The sequence below is a fragment of the Ailuropoda melanoleuca genome, chromosome 13, assembly GCF_002007445.2.
Source record: "Ailuropoda melanoleuca isolate Jingjing chromosome 13, ASM200744v2, whole genome shotgun sequence".
In the NCBI taxonomy this organism is placed as follows: Eukaryota; Metazoa; Chordata; class Mammalia; order Carnivora; family Ursidae; genus Ailuropoda; species Ailuropoda melanoleuca.
The window spans coordinates 80,970,842-80,990,403 of record NC_048230.1 but is presented as its reverse complement, the minus strand read 5'-3'; positions in this window follow the sequence as shown (position 1 = coordinate 80,990,403).

Below are 19,562 nucleotides of genomic sequence, written 5' to 3'. Positions count from 1 at the left end.
GTCCCAAATGCAGACAGGGGCTTATATGGTTTGACTTTCCTACTAGCTCCAAATGAAGGAGCACTGGGTTTTCTTTTCTTTTCTTTTCTTTTCTCTTTTCTTTTTTTTTTTTTTTAAGATTTTATTTATTTATTTGAGAGAGAAAGAGAGAGAGAAAGCACGAGCCGGGGGAGGGGCAGGGGGAGCAGGCTCTCCGCTGAGCAGGAAGCCCAATGCAGGACCCGATCCTGGGACTCCGGGATCATGACCTGAGCCGAAGACAGACGCTTAACTGACTGAGCTGCCAGGCGCCCCAGCACTGGGTTTTCTTATCAGCGTTCCCAGATGTGTGGTACAAGGAAAAGAGGGAGCAGTGAAGCTCAAAAGCTTTCTGCAATCAGACATCAAAAAGATGGAGTCAGAATATTACAATCTTCTCATTTAATTTGCACTGTGACCCCCCTTGAACTTAGGATAGTACTTCACAGAAGAGAACACTGAGCCTCAGCAAGGTTAAAGTACTTGCTAGGATCATCGAGGTAACAACATTAGAACCAGAGCCTACTGTTGTAAGCACACTGTATGCCCTACTACGTCCTTTTACATTGGGGCATGAGGCCCTTGCACATACAAGGATCACACATAAACCACACTCCAACCCAGGAAAGGCAGCAGGACTTATTATGCTGGTATCCAATGGAGGAAGTTAAAGTCCAGGCCAGGTGGATAATAGAATCAATAAAGATGGCATATGTAAGAAGCACATAGCTTTTTCTGCTGAAATATTACTTTTCCACTAAATCAATTACGATGTTTTTGATTGCAAGTAGCAAAATGGCTTAAACACTAAGGAACTGCATCATAATCTCAAACAGGAAGAGCAGATGTGTGGGCAGGGTTCAGGGTGAGTGGATTCAACAGTTCAACAAGGCCCCCAGGAGTTCAGATTCTCTTCATGCTTCCACTTTGCCAGTCTGGCTTCGTTTGCAGGATGGAACCAAGATGGGTACAGATGTCACATACACACATGACAACATCAAAAGGAAAAGGGAAATCTCCTGAGAGACAGAGAAAAGAAAAAAAAGAAAAATGTTTCCTAGAAGCCCTCCAGCAGATTTTCCCTTGTGTTTTGTTGGCCAGTGGGCTGGGTGACATACCTGTTCCTAAACTACTCACTGCAGACCTTAAAGCAACGCTAAACCACATAAGATATTTACCTCAGGCTGAAAAGAAAGTAGAATATTGGAAGTCCACACAAACCCAAGGGGACAGGCCCTACTCTGTTCCAACAGATTGTGTCACAAGGAGTGTGAGTCCAGTGATACCAGACCTTTGGTGTTGTCATGATACGCCAGAAATTTAGATTTTTTAATATCTGAATTTATAAATTTTGGCCACATATTTCATTTTTAAAAACACATTCCAGGCCAACACTCACTCTATCATTTAAAAATAACAGGTCTGTTGATTAAAAGTGGTCTTTGGCTTCCCAGTGTGCAACTTCTGAGCAAACAAATCACAGACATTCCAATCCAGAAGGTCTGATGTGACAATGGAGAATTTGTATTTCTAATAAGCTCCAGGGTGATGCTGATGCAGCTGGTTCATAGGCCACACTGGGAGTATCACTGTTCTATGGTCCTACTCCATTTTGCTTTTCTCCACCCTATGGAGTGACTATATGGGGTCCATATTTCATAGTCCTGGGTAGAGCAACCACACCTCCTCCTTCCTCCTTTCACTGCCTACTGACACTTCTTCCTCTTCTGGCCTTCAGCACATTTTAGGAAATCAACTGAATTCTCAGGTTGGCCAATGATGCCCTTTTCCTACCCCTGTCTCCAAATGAAGTGAAATGAAACACACCATGATATAGAAAGGCAGAAAGAACTTCAAACAAGCTGGCTCATTATTTCCCTCCACAAACTAGGGAAGGGCACAAACAAATAAACACAATATTGCTGAGGGAAGCCAGCACAGGCTGGGCCTGGTTTTCACCAAGCAGTGACCTCCTCCAGTGAATTAAATGCCCAGAACCCCACAGTCTCATCTGGTCCTGATTTTCAATCGGCAGTAAACTGATACTTTTTTTTTTCACTTTCATTATAGCTTGTTTTCATCTAGTTTATATTTCCAAATGTACTGGTTTTCAAGCCTGAACTGTCATATTTAAAAAAAAATACAACATCAAAAAATTTAGGCTAGCCGACCCAATGGCACCAGAGAGGGGGCCCAGTCCTTGGCTTGTGGGAACTCCTTGGAGATTTTCTTTTCTCTAAGCTAATCCCATTGGGAGTCACCAAGTTGATGGGTGGGTGGAAAGTGATAATGAAGGGGCCCAAACTGTTTATCTTACCTTGTGTGGGGTAGCATGCTGAGCAGAGAGAAAAGAGAATGAAAGAATGCCCAGAAGTTTCCACACACTGCACACTCTGACTATTCCAGCAAGGATATAGAGGAACTTTGAGGGAGTAGAAGGCTTGGCAAAAGGGTCACCAATCTGACAGCAGAGATTTGTAAACTTGCCAGATGATGGAGAAAAGGGCTAACTCCCCCAACCAGGGAGAATGGAGGCCAGTTCTATGCACAGAAAGGAACAGCCAAACCCTCTGACTAAGTCTCAGAAGAATTAGTCAGCAAATGGAATGAACACAATTGCGAATGAGCTTTGAACATTCCCAGCACCCACCCTGAGGTGCATGGACAACACACCCCTCTGCAAGATGAAATCCATCCAGGGTGACCCTCACAGATGCCTGCTAGGCCTCCAGCTACGCCATGACGAGAGAGTCTGAGTTCATTCCTCTGGACAGGTGCCTCCCTCCCCAAGCTCTCTGCAGCTGGGTCCACGCAGTCTTTCCTCCCCACTGCAGGACGTATGACTTTGGGCATGAGGGGCTGGGGGGAGTATGGTAAACAGACTTGCAAGCCCTCCAGAGTAGAGCTCGACACCTAATGGTTAGTACTTCAGGAGTTCAGGTTGCCCTCAAGTCTAGATGAACATGTGGTAGTGAATTGGGATTCACCACAAGGCAGCTCCCATTTTTTGTAGCTCCTATGCACAGTTCAAACATGGGCTTTTTCCTCTACAGAAATTATTCCAAATGTAAACCCAAACATGCTTTTCCTCCAAGTTTAACTTTTCATGTAGCAGCATAAAAAAACAAATAGTTGAAGTGTTGGCCTTCACAGTCTTCCTCTGAAGTTTTTCCTCCTGGCTGATTCCAAGGCTCATTCTTTCTGCTTCTCTCCATCTCTTCTGCCAAAGTTCTTGTCATCCCTGGGTGGCAGCCCTCTCCCTTCTGAGGATGCTTTAAATCTTTGCTCTCTGGTCTCTTCTTGAAGCTTCTGTTTCCATCTGGTGTCAAGTTCAAGAAGTTGAGAAATTTTCCCAATTCTGATCTTTTAATAAATGCCTTTTGGTAGTCCGATCGTTCTTTTTTGCTCTATTTTCTCCATTTTCACACACACACACACACACACACGTGTGTGTGTGGGCACATGCACACACTCATACATGTGCTTCCCCTCACAATTATCTCTTTCTCTCCTTCCCTCCTTTCCTCCTTCCTCTCTACGTTCCCTTCCTCCCTTGACCTTCAGAAATCTAGGATGTTATATGCCATGCAGAGTAGATCTATATGTTATGTTAAAGAAACTTATCTCATCATAAAATGAGAAAAAAATTAAAAAGAATACCAGACATCAACTATACAAGTTCTTCATAATCAGTAGTAAAACTGACTAAGTTTTCAGGCTTTGCTGGATATTGTATTTTAGAGAAATTATCTCACCCCTTTCTCAATTCTGTGAGTGAGGAATAACATCATGCCCATTTGGGAATTCAGAGAGGTTAGACAATTAGGCTGAAGTTGCACAGCTAGCGGGTGTTGCAGCAACAAGTCTAATCCTGGCTGCCAAACTCCAGGGGCCCTTCTTTAAACACATGTGATGGTAACGCCTCCTCTCTCTCAAAAGGTCAGGAACAGATTCCATAAACTTTCCCCTAGCACTGAGTACAAAACGCCTAAGCCTAGAGTGTGGCTCAGGTACTTGGGATCTGAGAACTGTTCGGAGTTCTGCCACACAGGGATGCCCTGTTCTATCCATATATCCTATCTCATAATGGAATAGTCATTCTCAATCTTGGCTGCATTCAGACCTGGAGCTTCTAAGAATCCTGATGTCTAGGCCATACTCAGAGTCTGATTGCATCAGAATACCTAGGGTGTGGAACCCAGGCATCGTTATTTTAAAAATCTACCCTGGTAACTCCAATGTCCTGCCAAGACTGAGAATCACTAAAATACTGAAATTTGAGGCAACAACATCAAGCAAATTAAGTAGCTCCCTTTTGTGAGTGGCAGAGCTATCCCACCCTCTCTGAAGTCAAGGTATTAAGTGATTAAATTTGTGTTTTTCCTCTATATTGAGATAGCTATGATGAAACCTGTCTAACAATATCCAAAATGGCAGATGGCTATAAAGTAAAACATTCTGAACTTGGAAGATATGAGACCTGGGCTTAGGTTCTCTCAATCTGTTGTATGCTAGCTGTGTGACTCTTTTTTAAATTGTAGCAAAATGTACATAATTTACCTTAACCATTTTAAGTGTACAGTTCAATAGTAGTAATTACATTCACATTGCTGTGTAACCATCACCACCATCCATCTTCAGAACTCTTTCCATCATGCAAAACTAAAACTCTATACCCATTAAATGACAACTCCTCATTCCTCCCTCCCTCCAGCCCCTGACAACCACCACTCTAGTTTTCGTTTGTCTGAGTTTGACAACTCCAGATATCTAAGTAGAATAATGCAGTATTTGATCTTTTGTGACTGGCTTATTTCACTTAGCATGATGTCTTCAAGTTTCATCCATGTTGTAGCATGTGTGAGAATTTCCTTCCTTTTTAAGGCTGAATAGTATATTGTGTGTGTACACTACATTTTGTTTACCCATTCATCTGTTGATGGACATTTGGATTGATGGACATTTTGGCTATTATGAATAATGTTACTATAAATTTGACTGTACAAATATCTTCAAGACCCTGTTTTCAATTCTTTTGGATATATACCCAGAAATGGAATTGCTGGATTACTAACTGTGTGACTTTAAACAATTAATTTCAATCTTTCTGAGTGTCTATTTCCTCATTGTAAAATTCATGTTTATTAAACATGTTTCTAGGTGCTAGGGATATCGCAGTAAACAGGACAGCTAAGGTTCTTATTCTTACCAACAGCTATCCCAAAATGAATGACATGACTGAGGTTTTCTAGCCTTCATTAACAAATTAATGTAGAAATTTTTGACCTTCCCACTGGGTATTGAGAACTCTTGTACCAAGATACAAAAAGAGTTTGTTTGGGAGTCTGAAAATAATGAATGCAAAAGGAGGGAGCTCCCATGTTTGATGAAAGAAAACTTAAGTCTTGTAATTTTGGCTGGATGAGGAAATTGTCAGTCCCAGCCACATTTCCCCTTGGGTGTGGCATTAGTGAGAATTCATGCCAGGACCTAATTAAATATTTCAGATATCCTTTCTCAAAGAAAAGTGGGGGAGGGATCTATTCCAAAGCACACATGCGTGCGCGCACACACACACACACACATGCACACATAGAGACACACACACACAAATATCCCACATTTTTATATGTATTTCAGGAAAACTTCTGAGGCAACCTTCTGAGACAACCTATATAAATCAATGAACTCTGCAAGTCAAAAAATCCCTGTATAACCAAAAAAGAATGAGTCCCAAATGATAAAGAACTCTGATACATACAATTCAAAGGCAATGAATGATTTAAAGAGTTGTCCAGAATTCTTTGTGAAGAATGAGTTGTGGGTATTAACTTCCTTTAATTAAGTTTGTGATTTCTTAAAGCAACAGGAAGGGAGGTAGACTCTGATGAGATGTGCATGGCTGTAGACTAAGAATTCTCCATTCAGAAGCCTTTTGAGAGAAGAAACATTCTTCTGAAAAACACAAGAAACAATATAACAAACACCTGTGATTCAGTCTTTCATCGTTGTTATTTTTTACACCTTCTTGAGGTATAATTTGCATATAATAAAATACATATATTTTAAGTCTGGATTCAATGAATTTTGATAAATGTGTACACGTGTGTAACAACCCACCCCAATAATCGAGCTATAAAACATTTCCATCACCTCACAAATTTCCTTCATGCCCCTTTGCATTCAGTTCATTTCTGGCCCCAGGCAAACACTGATATGATTTCTACCACTGTAAATTAATTGTGTCTAGTCTAGAAACTCAATTAAATGGAATCTACAGTATGTATCATTATTTGTCTGGCTTCTTTTGCTCAGTATTCATCCGTGGTGTTGCCTGTATCAGAAGTTCATTCTTGGGGTGCCTGGGTGGCACAGCGGTTAAGCGTCTGCCTTCGGCTCAGGGCGTGATCCCGGCGTTATGGGATTGAGCCACATCAGGCTCCTCTGCTATGAGCCTGCTTCTTCCTCTCCCACTCCCCCTGCTTGTGTTCCCTCTCTCGCTGGCTGTCTCTATCTCTGTCAAATAAATAAATAAAATCTTTAAAAAAAAAAACCAAAACTTTAAAAAAAAAAAAAAAGAAGTTCATTCTTTTTTATTGTATTCCTTTGTACAAAGGTAAGCCAAATTTCTTTATCCATTCTTCTGGCTTAATAAAGCTTCCATAAACATGTACAAACCTTTTTTGTGTACATAAGTTTTTATTTCTCTTGAGGAGATATCCAGGAGACAAATTGCAGGTTCATAGAGTAGAGGTTTAACTTTATAAGAAACTATTAAACTGTTTTCCTAAGTGGTTGTAAAATTTTACACTCACACCAACAATGTGTGAGATACCCAGTTGCTCTATATCCTTGTCAACACTTGGTATTGTTGATTTTTAAAATTCATCACTGTGGTGGGTGGGTAGTGATGCCTCACTATGTTTTTAATTTGCATTTCCCTGGAACATGACCAATAATGTTGAACATTTTTTCATGGGCTTTGTGGCTGTATTAATCAGCTTGGGCTGCCATAAACAAAACCATAGACTGGATGGCTTATAGAAATTTATTTTCTCACAGCTCTGGAAGCTGGAAGTCTGAAATTAGGGTGCCAGCATAGTGAAGTATTCTTCTTGGCTTGCAGACAGCCATCTTTGCTGTGTCCTCACAGCAGGGGTAGGATTAATGGGGTAGGAGGGAAAGGGAAAGAAACGGAGAGGGAGAGAGAGAAAGAGGGATCTGGTGTCTCTTCATATAAGTGTGCTATTCTCGTCACATGATCCTACCTCATGATCTCACTAATCCTTATTACCTCCCCAAACCCCTATTTCCAAATACTATCACATTGGGAACTAGGGCTTCAACATATGAATCCTGGAGGGAAACAAACATTGAGTCAATAACAATGACCATTTTTATAAGTTCTATTTTGAAGTCTCTATTCAAGTCTTTTGCCTATTTTTGTACTGGATTGTCTTCTTATTGAATTGTAAGAGTTATTTATATATTTTATGTAAAAATCCTTCATCAGATATATATTGAAAATACTTTCTCTTAGTCAGAATGTGCCTATACATTTTCTTAACAATACCATTTGAGGAGCAGAGGGTTTAAATTTGATCACATACATTTATTTTTTTTTCCTTTTTAAAATTAATGCTTTTGAGTCATAGCTAAGAAATCATTGCCCATCCCAGGGTCATGAAGATTTCCCCCATATCTTCTAGAAGTTTTACATTTTTAACTCCTATTTTTAGTTTTATATTTTCAGCTTTTATGTTCAGGTCTAGAACTCAGGTTGAGTTAATTTTTATGTATGCCATGACGTAAAGGCTAAATTAAATAAGTTAATGAATGTATTTGACACAAGATGGGCATTCAATAAATAAGTTCTATAATTATTACTTTTTTAGCAATTAAAGACATTAAAGGCTACAGTTACCCATTTACTACAAAAGACTAGGAAGATTTACATTAAGGAAAAATTAAAAACAGAATGGGGTACCTATCAAAACTAAGAGCTTTTACTTTGCAAGAAACCTGCCTTATCTGGTAGCTTTGGTGGCTGTGGCTGATGCTCCCAGGTTCCCACCAAAATCCATTTGACTTATCCCCAAGGGAACCTAAAAAGAGTTCTCACATAGATGGACACAGTTTCCCCTGTCTTTCTCTGCCCAAGGTCATTCTCCGGCTGCAGGTACATCAACCTAGGTAGGATGGAAAGTCTCAGATAGAGGGTAACAATTCAGGAGCAATCCTTGACACAGGGGAAACCAGAGTTAGTGAATAGATACATGCCTGCACTGCCTCACCCCCAAGAGACAATTTTTAGTTGTGTTTTACACAGTGATGCAGAGGGTCCCTAGCAGGATTGAGCCCTATAGAGATGTTCTGTTCTTTCACAATGCTTTGTTGGCACTCTCCCCTTTTTCATTCTCTCTTTTCCCACTCCCTCAGTGTGCTTCCTGGGATCCACTCCCAAATAACCTACTTACACCAAAATTCTTATCTGAGGGTCTGTGTTTGAGGGAACCTACACTAAAACAGAGGCTGGCCTCAGAAATGTGATGCTTAGACACATGAGTGCCTCCAGTGAAAGGTGACCCTCTCTGGAGAAAGAAGGAGAGGAAGGAGATAGGCAATTTATTTCACATCAAGAGCTCAGGTTAGAAATAGAGAGCCTCAGTCACTCAGGTGGTTTTGGTTCCCAAATCCTCTGTGGTGGTATCCACACATGGAGTTCAAAAGTCTTTTTTCTGGAAACTTCTTAGCCAAGTATTTCAAGGCCCTTGGCAAAAACACCTTGCTCAAGGTAGCAGTCAAATGAAAGAGTGGAGTAATGTCTGGGTCGTGCCTGCCTCTTCGCTGAGAAACAAGCCACAAGCCATAAGCCAAAGCAGGGAAGACATTATCCCAAACACAACAATTTTGCAATACAGACAGTTTTCTTTGAAAGGGCTCTACAAGTATATTTCTCTCACTTGGGAACTTCAATAGAAGATAATTATTCTTTTCTGTCTCATAATATATATTAAAAATGTTCAAATGTGGCTTTCCAGGGATTTCTGCCAAATATTTTTAGGCACCAGATCCAGCTTTACTTAATTTTATATGGCCTGCTTAGTCTATTGTAAAATACCCTTTCATGCAGTATGAATTTGTTAAAGAGGCTAAAATATATTCCTTTATATTAAAAACCTAATTTAAAAAGCTTTCTAGGTTAGGGACTTTCGCCCTCTGACCTATCCCACGAAGAAATAACCACTGAGAAGGAACGGAAGCCCTCCTGAAATGCTGTACACTTCTCCAGGCTCTCCCCACCACCAGGAAACAAAACAAGACTGTCACCTTCCAGGAAAGGCAATGTACATGACAAGAAGGCTGTTTTCAGATAAACAGTATACTTTATTACCACCAGGGTATACAATATCTCAACCACTACATTTCATGGCCTTTTCTGTTTTTATGAGCTTATGCCAACAACTAGTAATGAGCACAAAAGCCTGTGTGAAACACTGCATTTGATGGAGTGTTTGTGTTGGCTTCCTTAAAATCGGCTGATTTCCAAATCTCATTCTCCACCCCACCTTAGTTATATTTATACTGTTGTGCAGAACAAACTTGGACCCGTATTTAAATATGAAATGCTTTGTGGCCATTCGTGCAAATCTCTTTATCGGGGTCTCGCACATTAACGCCCTTCACAATTGACCCACAGGCCGATTGTTTAACATAACGTTTCCACGGGGCTGCTTTCACGCACTCACAGCCCTGTTTTTACTTTTCTTAGCTTTCCTGGACAATCAAAAGGAAGTGGAACAGAGCCGGCTTGCTGAAAGCTGGAGCTGCCCCAGTGTCTCCTCCTACCTTCTGTCTCGGGTTTTGTTTTTCTACTTCTTTTTCTTTTCTTTTTTCTTTTTTTTTTTCCATCATTTTTGGTGGTAGGGAAGGCAGAGCCAGACTATGTAGTTACAATCTCTCGATTCTGTGTCTGCTGTATTTTCCCTCCTGGCTCAGAGTCAATGTGAAGACTCACTGCGACCAGTCTCACAAAGCCAATTTCATGAATTTGTGTTCCCTGTTGATTTATAAAAGCAATGCAAAGGGGTCTGTGTGTGTGTGTGTGTGTGTGTGTGTGTGTGTGTGTGTATGGTGGTAATATTGGGGGCAGATGCACAAAACCCCTTTTTCTTAAAGTAATAGAAACATCCAACTTAGAAAATGTAAATTTCCTCATCCTTTTCTAATTTAGGGGCTGCCTAATTTAGAGGGTCACAGGGTCCACCCTACATTTCCCCCACTCTTCCCACATTTAGCTTTGAAGAGAAGGGTTGGAACCTATACAAACTGCAGCAGAAAAACTTAAAGTGGCCAAGTCACTTTCTTAGAAAGAATGTCCCCCTGAGGTGCTATAGCTAATGGCAGTCTAAGCTGCAGTTTTCTCTTCTGTAAGAAGAGAGATCGATTTCTATTTGCATGCTACTATAGTTACTAGGTACACTTGGTATACACACAGCAAACAGTAATAATGTCTGTCTCCTATGATGGTTGTGAAGATTTAATAAACTATCACACATAAAGCACAGAGCACAGGGTCTGACAAGTAGTGAGTGTGCGGAAATGTCAATCATTATCATCATTATGAATCATGAGTGACGGCAAGAGTCAATAGGTCTCCGCTATGGCTGATATAATGATCCAGAGCTCAGGTTTCAGAGTCAAGTACACCTGCCTGCAAATTCCCACTCCGCCATTCCCACCATTCCCACATACGTGACCTTCAGCAAGTTAGCAACGTTCTTTAAGCCTCTGTGTCCCCATCTGTAAAATGAGGCTAATAAATTATGTATCTTAAAGGGCTGCCATAAGAATTGTTTTTATATGTGTACTTAGCACAGTGTTTTACATATCAATATATGCTTTACATATCAACATATACTACATATTAATATTACTTGCTTATCTAATATAGTTTTATTATAAGGGCATAATATGAAAGTAGCCCAAAGGACAAATGTATACCTACTAATCCATGTATCTTAAAGATACAAATTATTTCTGTGATCAATTGGCTTAATCATAAGCACATTCTTTAGTCCTAGGAAATCTTTCAAACCAAGGTGTTACCACACCACATAGGAGTTGAACAGGAGAGCCAATCACCCATAGAAACTAATCCTGAGGTGAATTTTCCTAGGAGAAAGTTGGATGGAACATTAATGAAAGTAAGCAATCCGGCAGTTAGAACAAACAACCCCCACATTATAGTGGCTTAATGCAAAATGATTATTACTGTTCATCTAACAGTTCAATGCAACTCCACAGGGAGGGTCTGCCTGCAGTCATTGAGAAGCCTGGTCCACTTGTCAATGGGCTCCACCACCTCTTAGAGCCAATTCCTATCCATCCAGTTGACAACGAAGGGAAGAATACCAGAGGATCATGCAAGATATTTTAGGGGCCAGTCCTGGATATGGCATACATCACTTCTGCCTGTATTCTATTGGCTAGAATTCAGTTATATGTTGCCATTTATTTCAAAGGATACGGAAAATTGTAGCCTTCCTGGGTGTCCCAGAGATCTGAGGATCACATGGCACTGTCTGCCTCAGGTGGGTAGGAGGAGTTCACTCTACATCTATCAACCCAATTTAAACTAGTTAAGGGAAAACATGCTATCCTGGAAAGGGAGATGTTGACTTTGATGCATCTGGAAAGAGTTACGAAAAAAAAAATTGGTCATGTCTGTTCCTTTTCTGATTTGACCACTTGTTGAAATGAGAACCCTCTTTACCCCACATACATCTCACACACCACTAGGTGAGTGCATAGGAGAAGTGAAAGTATAACGTGGAGGTCTTCCAAGTCTACTCTAGATTATTTTAACACAAATACTGACAACAATTCTTCACTTAAAAAAAAACATCAGAAACAAATGCTAACTGGGAGGGATGACAGAACAACGTGTATAAATCAGGAATGTCCCAGACAAACTAGGGCATTCAGTACATATAGTCACCCTAATTTTGTGCCTCTTGATAGCTATAAATTCTTTGAAGCTTTCTCCTTGAAGGTAAGTAATGTATCTATCTTTCAGGTGCTCCAAATAGGATCTGCTTATCAAACAGAATCCACTGTGTCTTGATGAAACATCATTGCTCCAGCCTGAGAAGGGACTTTGCTGGCCATTCCCTGCCCTCTTCCAGAGCTGGTTGTCCCCTAAATTCCAAGTGAAGAGGAGAGGACACAGAGACAGGCTAAAATCCACCTCAGTGCTCTAATTTGGAAAAATGAGACAGAATGCACTTTCAACATTCATGATATATTTCACATCCAGTTTGGGATTCTAAGGTGGGCAAAACCACCAAACACCTGTCCACCAAATTGTAGTTGGGAAAACAGGAGCTACACTCCCTGCACACAAGCTTAAAACAGTTAGTTTTAGGACAAATTAATGAAATTAAACTTTATACCCCAGATATCAAGACCTGGTATTATTTATTTCAAGATATAGTTTAGACTGAAGAGAGAAATAGTTTCCAGAAAAAGATACAAAGCAAGCATGCAATGTTGTTGTAGTTTACAACTGCAATTCTATCCCTACAATATCTCTTCTAGCAGCTTTCAGAGTTAAATCATAGTCTGCGTCTAATTAAGATATTTCTTATTTCTAAAGATGTTACCAGGTAACTAGGCGATTTCACCAAATCATTCATTTACCTGTCCACTCACTTAAATTTTCATTCAATACACATTTGTCAAACACCTTTGGAGAAAAACGACACTTCAGGCTCTGTAAGTCCACAGTATTTTCCAGAAGAGAATCCTGTTAAGGCTGTGGCATGTTCCTTAGATATAGCCAAGGAGGTATTCACAATATTCAACAATGGTGGAGCACAGGCACCAGCCAATCAGAATGGCACCTTTCTATAGGCTGAATATTTGTGTCCCCCCAAATCTATATGTTGAAACCCAATCCCCAACATGATGGCATTTGAAGGTGGGGCCTCTGATAGGTGATTAGGTCATGAGGATGGAGGACGTATGAGTGGGATTAGTGCCCAGAAAACTCCTCACTCCTTCCACCATGTGATGGTACAGCAAGAAGACACCTATCTATGAACCAGGAAGTGGGCCCTCACCAGACACGGAATCTGCAGCTGTTTCAATCAAGAATCTCCCATCCTCCAGAATGATGAGAAATAAATGTCCCCTGTGCAAGCCACCTAGTCTACAGTATTTTCGTTATAGCAGCCAGAACAGACTAAGACACACCTCCACCACTCATTCAGTAAAAAAAGATGGAGCTGAAGAATACAGTGTAGCCACCCCAATACATACCAGCTGGAAACAGCCCTGGAGCAACCTTAATTCCTGAGAATGGTGAAGACAGATCTTTTTAGTAACTAATGCTTCAGAATGCTGTGGTAAAAGCAACAGTAGATAGAGCTGTAGTATAAAAAGTTCTCCTGTATTACTTTCTGAAGAACCCAAATATGTGAATCTACATTTCATTCCACTGTCAACTCGAGATGAAAACTAAAGAAATTACTGGGTACCTACTATATATAAACATGGTACCCATGCCTTACTTTTATAATCTCTAACTCTTACAACAATCTTATAACTAACCCACTTTGCAGATGATAAGTAGTTTCCGAGAAATTCTGTTTTGCTGAGAATATTTAGCTCATGGTGGTGGGTTCAAAAGCAGGTCTGTCAAGCTCAGGTCATTTTCCCTTTGCTCTGATTTCATTTTGGGAAATAACTTCTTCCACACTGTGTTTACTCTTAGGAGGAGTGTGAAATTGGCCAGTCCTCTCCTACCCAAGGATAGACATGATCCAAGCAAGGTTTGATGAGCTGCAGAAATGGTCACAATCATTTTCCACTACTGTCCCCATATTCATTCCAGTTTGCAATATGAATTTTGCAGCTCCTCTAATCAGGATCTATTTCCCTATCCCTTAAATCATGGCTGGCCTTGTGTCTTGCTTTGCCAACAGAATGTGGCAGAAGTGACACTGTGAAAGTTCTGCGCATGGGCCTCAAGAGACCATGCATACTTCTACACCACTCTTGGACCTCTGTTCACCTGTCATGTGAACAAATTCTTGCTAGCCTGCTGGAAGATGAGAGACCACATGGAGGAGAAACAAGTCATCCCAGTTGAGCCATCTTGAAAGGACAAGCTGTCAGTCAACAGAGCGGATAATGGAAGATGCATTAAGCCAGGCTAAGATCAGCTGGGCCTGCTCTACATCTGTATAAATATTCAGCTGAAACCAGCTCAAACTGTCAACCTACAAAATCATAAACTGCACAAACATTGTTTTAAGCCACAAAATTTTGAAGTAGTTTGTTACCCAGCAAAACCTAACCGATACGCAAGGATGGAAAAGACATATGATAAGTCCCAGAGGGAACCCATGACAATATTTTGAACTACCTCTTGCTGCCTAGGTCACTAGATCTCCCCTGATTCTTGCCCTCTCCCAGCCTGGTTCTCTAACATCATCTTTGATACTGTGAGCCTTATAAGTTCCTGTATCTTTATAAGTTCCTTTTGTTTAAGTTTGTCAGAGTTTCCGTCAACCAAAAAAAAATATCTAACTTATCGTATAGGCTTTGGTCCAAACTCTTCATTTTGCTGCTGAAAAACTGAGGCCAGAGAGGATGGTTAGTTATCCGCCCAGAATCGTGCATCTACTATCAGGCAAATGGCAGGACCAGAATCTAAACAACCTAACCTAGATAGCAAGACCATTATCATCATACAAAGCCATCACCCTAGTCGTGACAGAAAACAACTCAGTATCACCAAAATACGTAAGGCTAGCTGCAGTAAAAACCAATCACTTGACACAATAACATTTTATTCTCATGCTTCTCACTGGCTGGTCATAGATTTTTCTGGTGGGGTAGTCTTTCCATGTGCTCATTTGGGGACTCACGCTTCTTCTGTATTGTGGTCCTACCCCCTCTATGTCTTAGGGATTCCTCCCAATCAGCCAGCACATGAGAAAAAAAAGAAAAGAGATGGTTCATAAGAGGGTTTTGTGAGCCAGGTCTGGAAGTAGCACCTATCACTGTTCTCAGATTCCACTGGACAGAGCTCAGGCACATGAACACATCAAGCTATAAAGGAAATGTAGTCCAATGACGTCCCAAAGATGAAGTGAGAGCACAGATACGGGCAAATCTTGCCACAGACTCTTAGCTGGTTTTATACTTAATCACTGAGATTAAACCCTTTCTGCTCCTTAGTAAATGACTCCGTTCTGAAATGTGACCAATAAAAGACACACCCACTTTTATTTATTGTTGAATAAAAGATAATGAAAAATGTGGCTCATGCATCAGAAAATCCAGAAATTGAGATCCTTGCATTTGCTGCACCTTGCTAGAGAGAAAGCTCTAACAGAGACCAGACACCAGTTCAGAATATACCACTGTTCCACCACAATATTCTGTACTATTTCCATTCTTTCCACAAAATAAGCCTGAGATGGGGGGGGGCAGGGATTCTATAAGTAATCATTTGCCTTCTTTTGTCTGATGGATGTCAAGTTTAGCTGTTTACCAACCATTACATTACTCTTCTGATTTTGTCATTACATTTGAATCACTCAGATATGTTTAAGGAAAAAAGTATTTCTCTGCTTCCCACTTCCCCAGTGGATTTCTTTTCCCTTTCCAATTTCCTAAGAAAGTCCTCAGGAAAAATAGACTTATAAAAGTATCAAATTAACAGATGAGTTGAGCCTACATTTTTCTTCTCCCAGGATATATTCTAAATACAAAAAAAAAAAAAAACAAACACTAGACAGAAAGTGAGACCTATCCATCCACATTCCAAGACACACTCCAGTTACCCAATCACTGTAGAGCATTGCCAGGTCACAGAGACCATGATTTGGACAAGAATGCACCTATTTCCAATATATTCTAGTTATTTAGTTGATAACTGAAGACTCTGACCAGCTATTAAGTAGCCAATGGACTTTGCCAAGGAACCTGCATGGAAGGTTCTGTGGCATCTTATTTGCTGTAAATTAGAGCACTTTGGACCACAGAGCACGCCTCTGAACAGCTGAGATTACAAAACAAAGCCCTGGAATGCATATTCTCTCATTTACTGTTTTCACATTTCTCTGTTTCCAAAATATTTGGCTACCTTTTCTTTCTCCCCCACATCCAGCTCTTTTTTAAGGACAGAGAAGAAATCTAATTCTCAGAAAATGATTGGTTTTCAAAATATGCTAAGCATTTAGACATTTATTAGAAACAGTTTCAGTTCCTCATTAATCAAAAGCAAATTATTATTGATTTACAATGGACAGCTCATCTGATATCCTTCAGGCAGTCATAAAAAAATGGTCTGAGCATTAAAAATGGTTTAATGTCTTTCTGGCAATAGCAGCAAAATTCAGTCAATGACAGCCCCATCCAACTGGATGAAAAATAGGCCATTCTCACTGTGTGTTCTGCTCACTTTTACATCAGTGTTCCAAATAACTTGTGTTCATATGCATTTATTTTCACATTGGGTTCATTTATCAGCGAGTTCTAGATATTCCATTTGTGCTAGAGTCCTTTTCAAAGTGGGAAAGAATCCTTGCTAACACTATCATGTGCTTAAACTGGACACGTTTTGCTATAGCGAGTTTTTTACTATAACCTATGAGAGTTTTTACTACCTTTAGGCAATCTCAATGAGGACAGGTTGAAACCTGCTTTGCACTTACTGGCTAGGAGCATCAGATCTTGAGCCAAACTGCCAAGTTGAATTCCTGGCTCCACCACTTGAGCAACTTACCTACTTTTGGTAAACCTCAGTTATTTCCTCTGTAAAATGGGAACAGCAAGAGCATCTATGGCAAGGGTGAAATTTAGATGAGGTTTCTAATTCTATTATAGTACCAGGATTAGAGATTCTTTATTAATAGAAGATTTCTCTAATAGAGATTTCTCTATTAATACAGGTGATTGGCACAGGACCAAGACTATTAATAGGTGAATATTAGCAGCTTTGCCCACTCCTTGCTTGCTAAAAGGGACTATGCCTTGCCAGCTCAGTTGCTTCCTCTCTCCTAGTCCTCCAGAAAGGTCCAGCCTTGCCAGGCTAGAGCAAAGGGGGAGGGGTGCAGGGAAGATGCACGCCAACATAATTTCAGGAGTTTCAAATAATAGAAAGGCACTGGTGTAGTATGTGAGGAAATTTGTTGAAAAGGGAGTTTTGAAATTATGTTCTTATGATATGTTCTTACATTTATAGTATTCAAGAAATGCAAGTAAAAGATTTGATTACTTCTAAATTTCCTTTTGAATGCTGGACCCTGCGTGTGTGTGTGTGTGTGTGTGTAACTACTATCCTGATTGGACTGGACCACTTGGGTTATTGAATTGAACATATTTACTACGTCTACCATTCTTAATTAGTGTCATTACTTAGTTTTATTATATGTTCTGGTTTAAGCTGGCTGCTCTGCCCTTAATCACTAATAGCACCTTGCTTTCACTTTCGAAAATGTCCTGGTGAATTCAATAAAATTTATGATCACCCTCCTACCACTGCTGCTGTCACTGGTACTATCACTTCTGTTAATTTTTTAAATCTGTATTTGAAATTATCAATGAAAACTATAAAATTTTATATCATCTATCTACACTTGGAAAAATATTTTTTCTTAGATTTTTATTAGCAAACAAATTAGTTCTTTGGACAATTAAAGCACCTCAAACCCACTTGGTCCATAAATGTTAATGTCTAGGTAAAGGTGAAATTTTAGATACCATCTGAACCTAACTTATCCAATTAGCTCATTCATATTTCCAAATGACATCTCCAAATAATCTTTCTATGAAAAAGTCCCTTCCTTTTCAGATCTTAAAAAGACAAAAGGCAGGTACCAAAGTCAGGCTACTGCAGGTTCTTAATGTGAACACTTTGCCCATAAGAACACAGAAATCTAATTTATATGACAAAGTCATTTACACTTTTGGGTCTTCAGACGCAATAAGCATCTTAGCAGCAGGAGCAGAAATCTTCTCTAAGCTTAATTACCCATCAACCTCATATTACTCAGTTTAGTAATGAGTAATCACTTGTTCTTTAAATATTAATCAAGACTTAACAATAGGCGTAAACTGGTCAGCAAATCCACTAGGGAAGGAAGCAAAAAAAATAGTCCAAGTCACAATTAGCATACTTGTGAACTTGATGCCCTATATGTTAGTTTTTCCTTCCTAAAAAAGGTAAGGTTTAAAATAATTCCGGTGGCAGTATTTCCATTTTGTAATGAGCATCTTAGGATGCCAATTACACATTGCGCTTATTGTCAAGCCTTTGATTTTAATGATCTTCCTAAGACATACAGGAAGCATATGAAGATGCCATTACAGGATTTAATTTTAAGGGAGGGAGAGAATCCATTATGAATCTCTGAAGGCAATTATAGTGAAGTATTCATTGTTCTCTACTTGGAAATTGTTATAAAAACATTTTTAAAAAATATTCTTTACAAAGGAAATACTATAAGATGTAATATGGACATGTTTTCAAGCCAAATAGACACAGTTCTACCTTGAAGGAGAAGGACAGTGAAGATACACATGGAAATAGAAAAAAAACAAAAAGTAAGCATTTGCTGAATGAGTTATCCCCAGGTTCAGCTTGGTGGCAATGAATTTTTACAGCTCTTTCCACTTTTCAAGGTCTCCTCCATCTTCCTTGGGTATCTGAGCCAAATTTCTCTCTTTCTCAACTTCTGTCTCCATTTCCAAAATGCTTCTTTGGCTTTGGTCCTCTAACACCACTCAATAAATGTGTTCACTACCTTGGGAGTATCTGTGGTCATATAATTCCATAATCATATTCCTAGATGATATGTTGCAATTCATTTAAGCTGGATTAGTGCTCAGCATGAGCTCACAAAGATGTCCATGACAGTGGTCAACAATGACTTCATCGTCTAAGGATGAACTCAGCAGCTTTTCAACATCTGCAGAGGGGAGGCCCATTTCAATGACAAACAGAACCTCAAGGTTAAAGGAAGTCCTAAGAAATCAAGTACCTCTAAAATCTGAAAATAACTGATTTCATAGATCACTACGGAGCAGAAGACTGAAAATGCTTCTTTGGCTGGCATTGTCATGGAAAAACAGAACTGAACATCACTTTCTTGAAGTTATGATGAAATTCCTGGGGCAACATACCAAAGTGAGAGCAATGTGAACAAAGCTGAATGTGAGTGACTGACAGAAATTTCCAAGTTCTGATCTGTACACACTCTATTAAATATGATCAGATCTATTAAAAATGCAAATCTATCTGCATATATGTTTTCAATTCTATGGCCACTTTTATCTCTTAAACTAAGCCCAATTCCTCTTCTTTTGTATTTCATTTCTGGGAAAGTTTTGTTAACTGATTTTGTTCTCAGATGCTATCACTTTATTGTCCACTACGTACACTCTATTTTTATTTTTAGACTTGTCACGACAACATTTGGAGGATAACTCCATTTTGCTAAGCTGCATTTTTCATTGCCATGATTTTC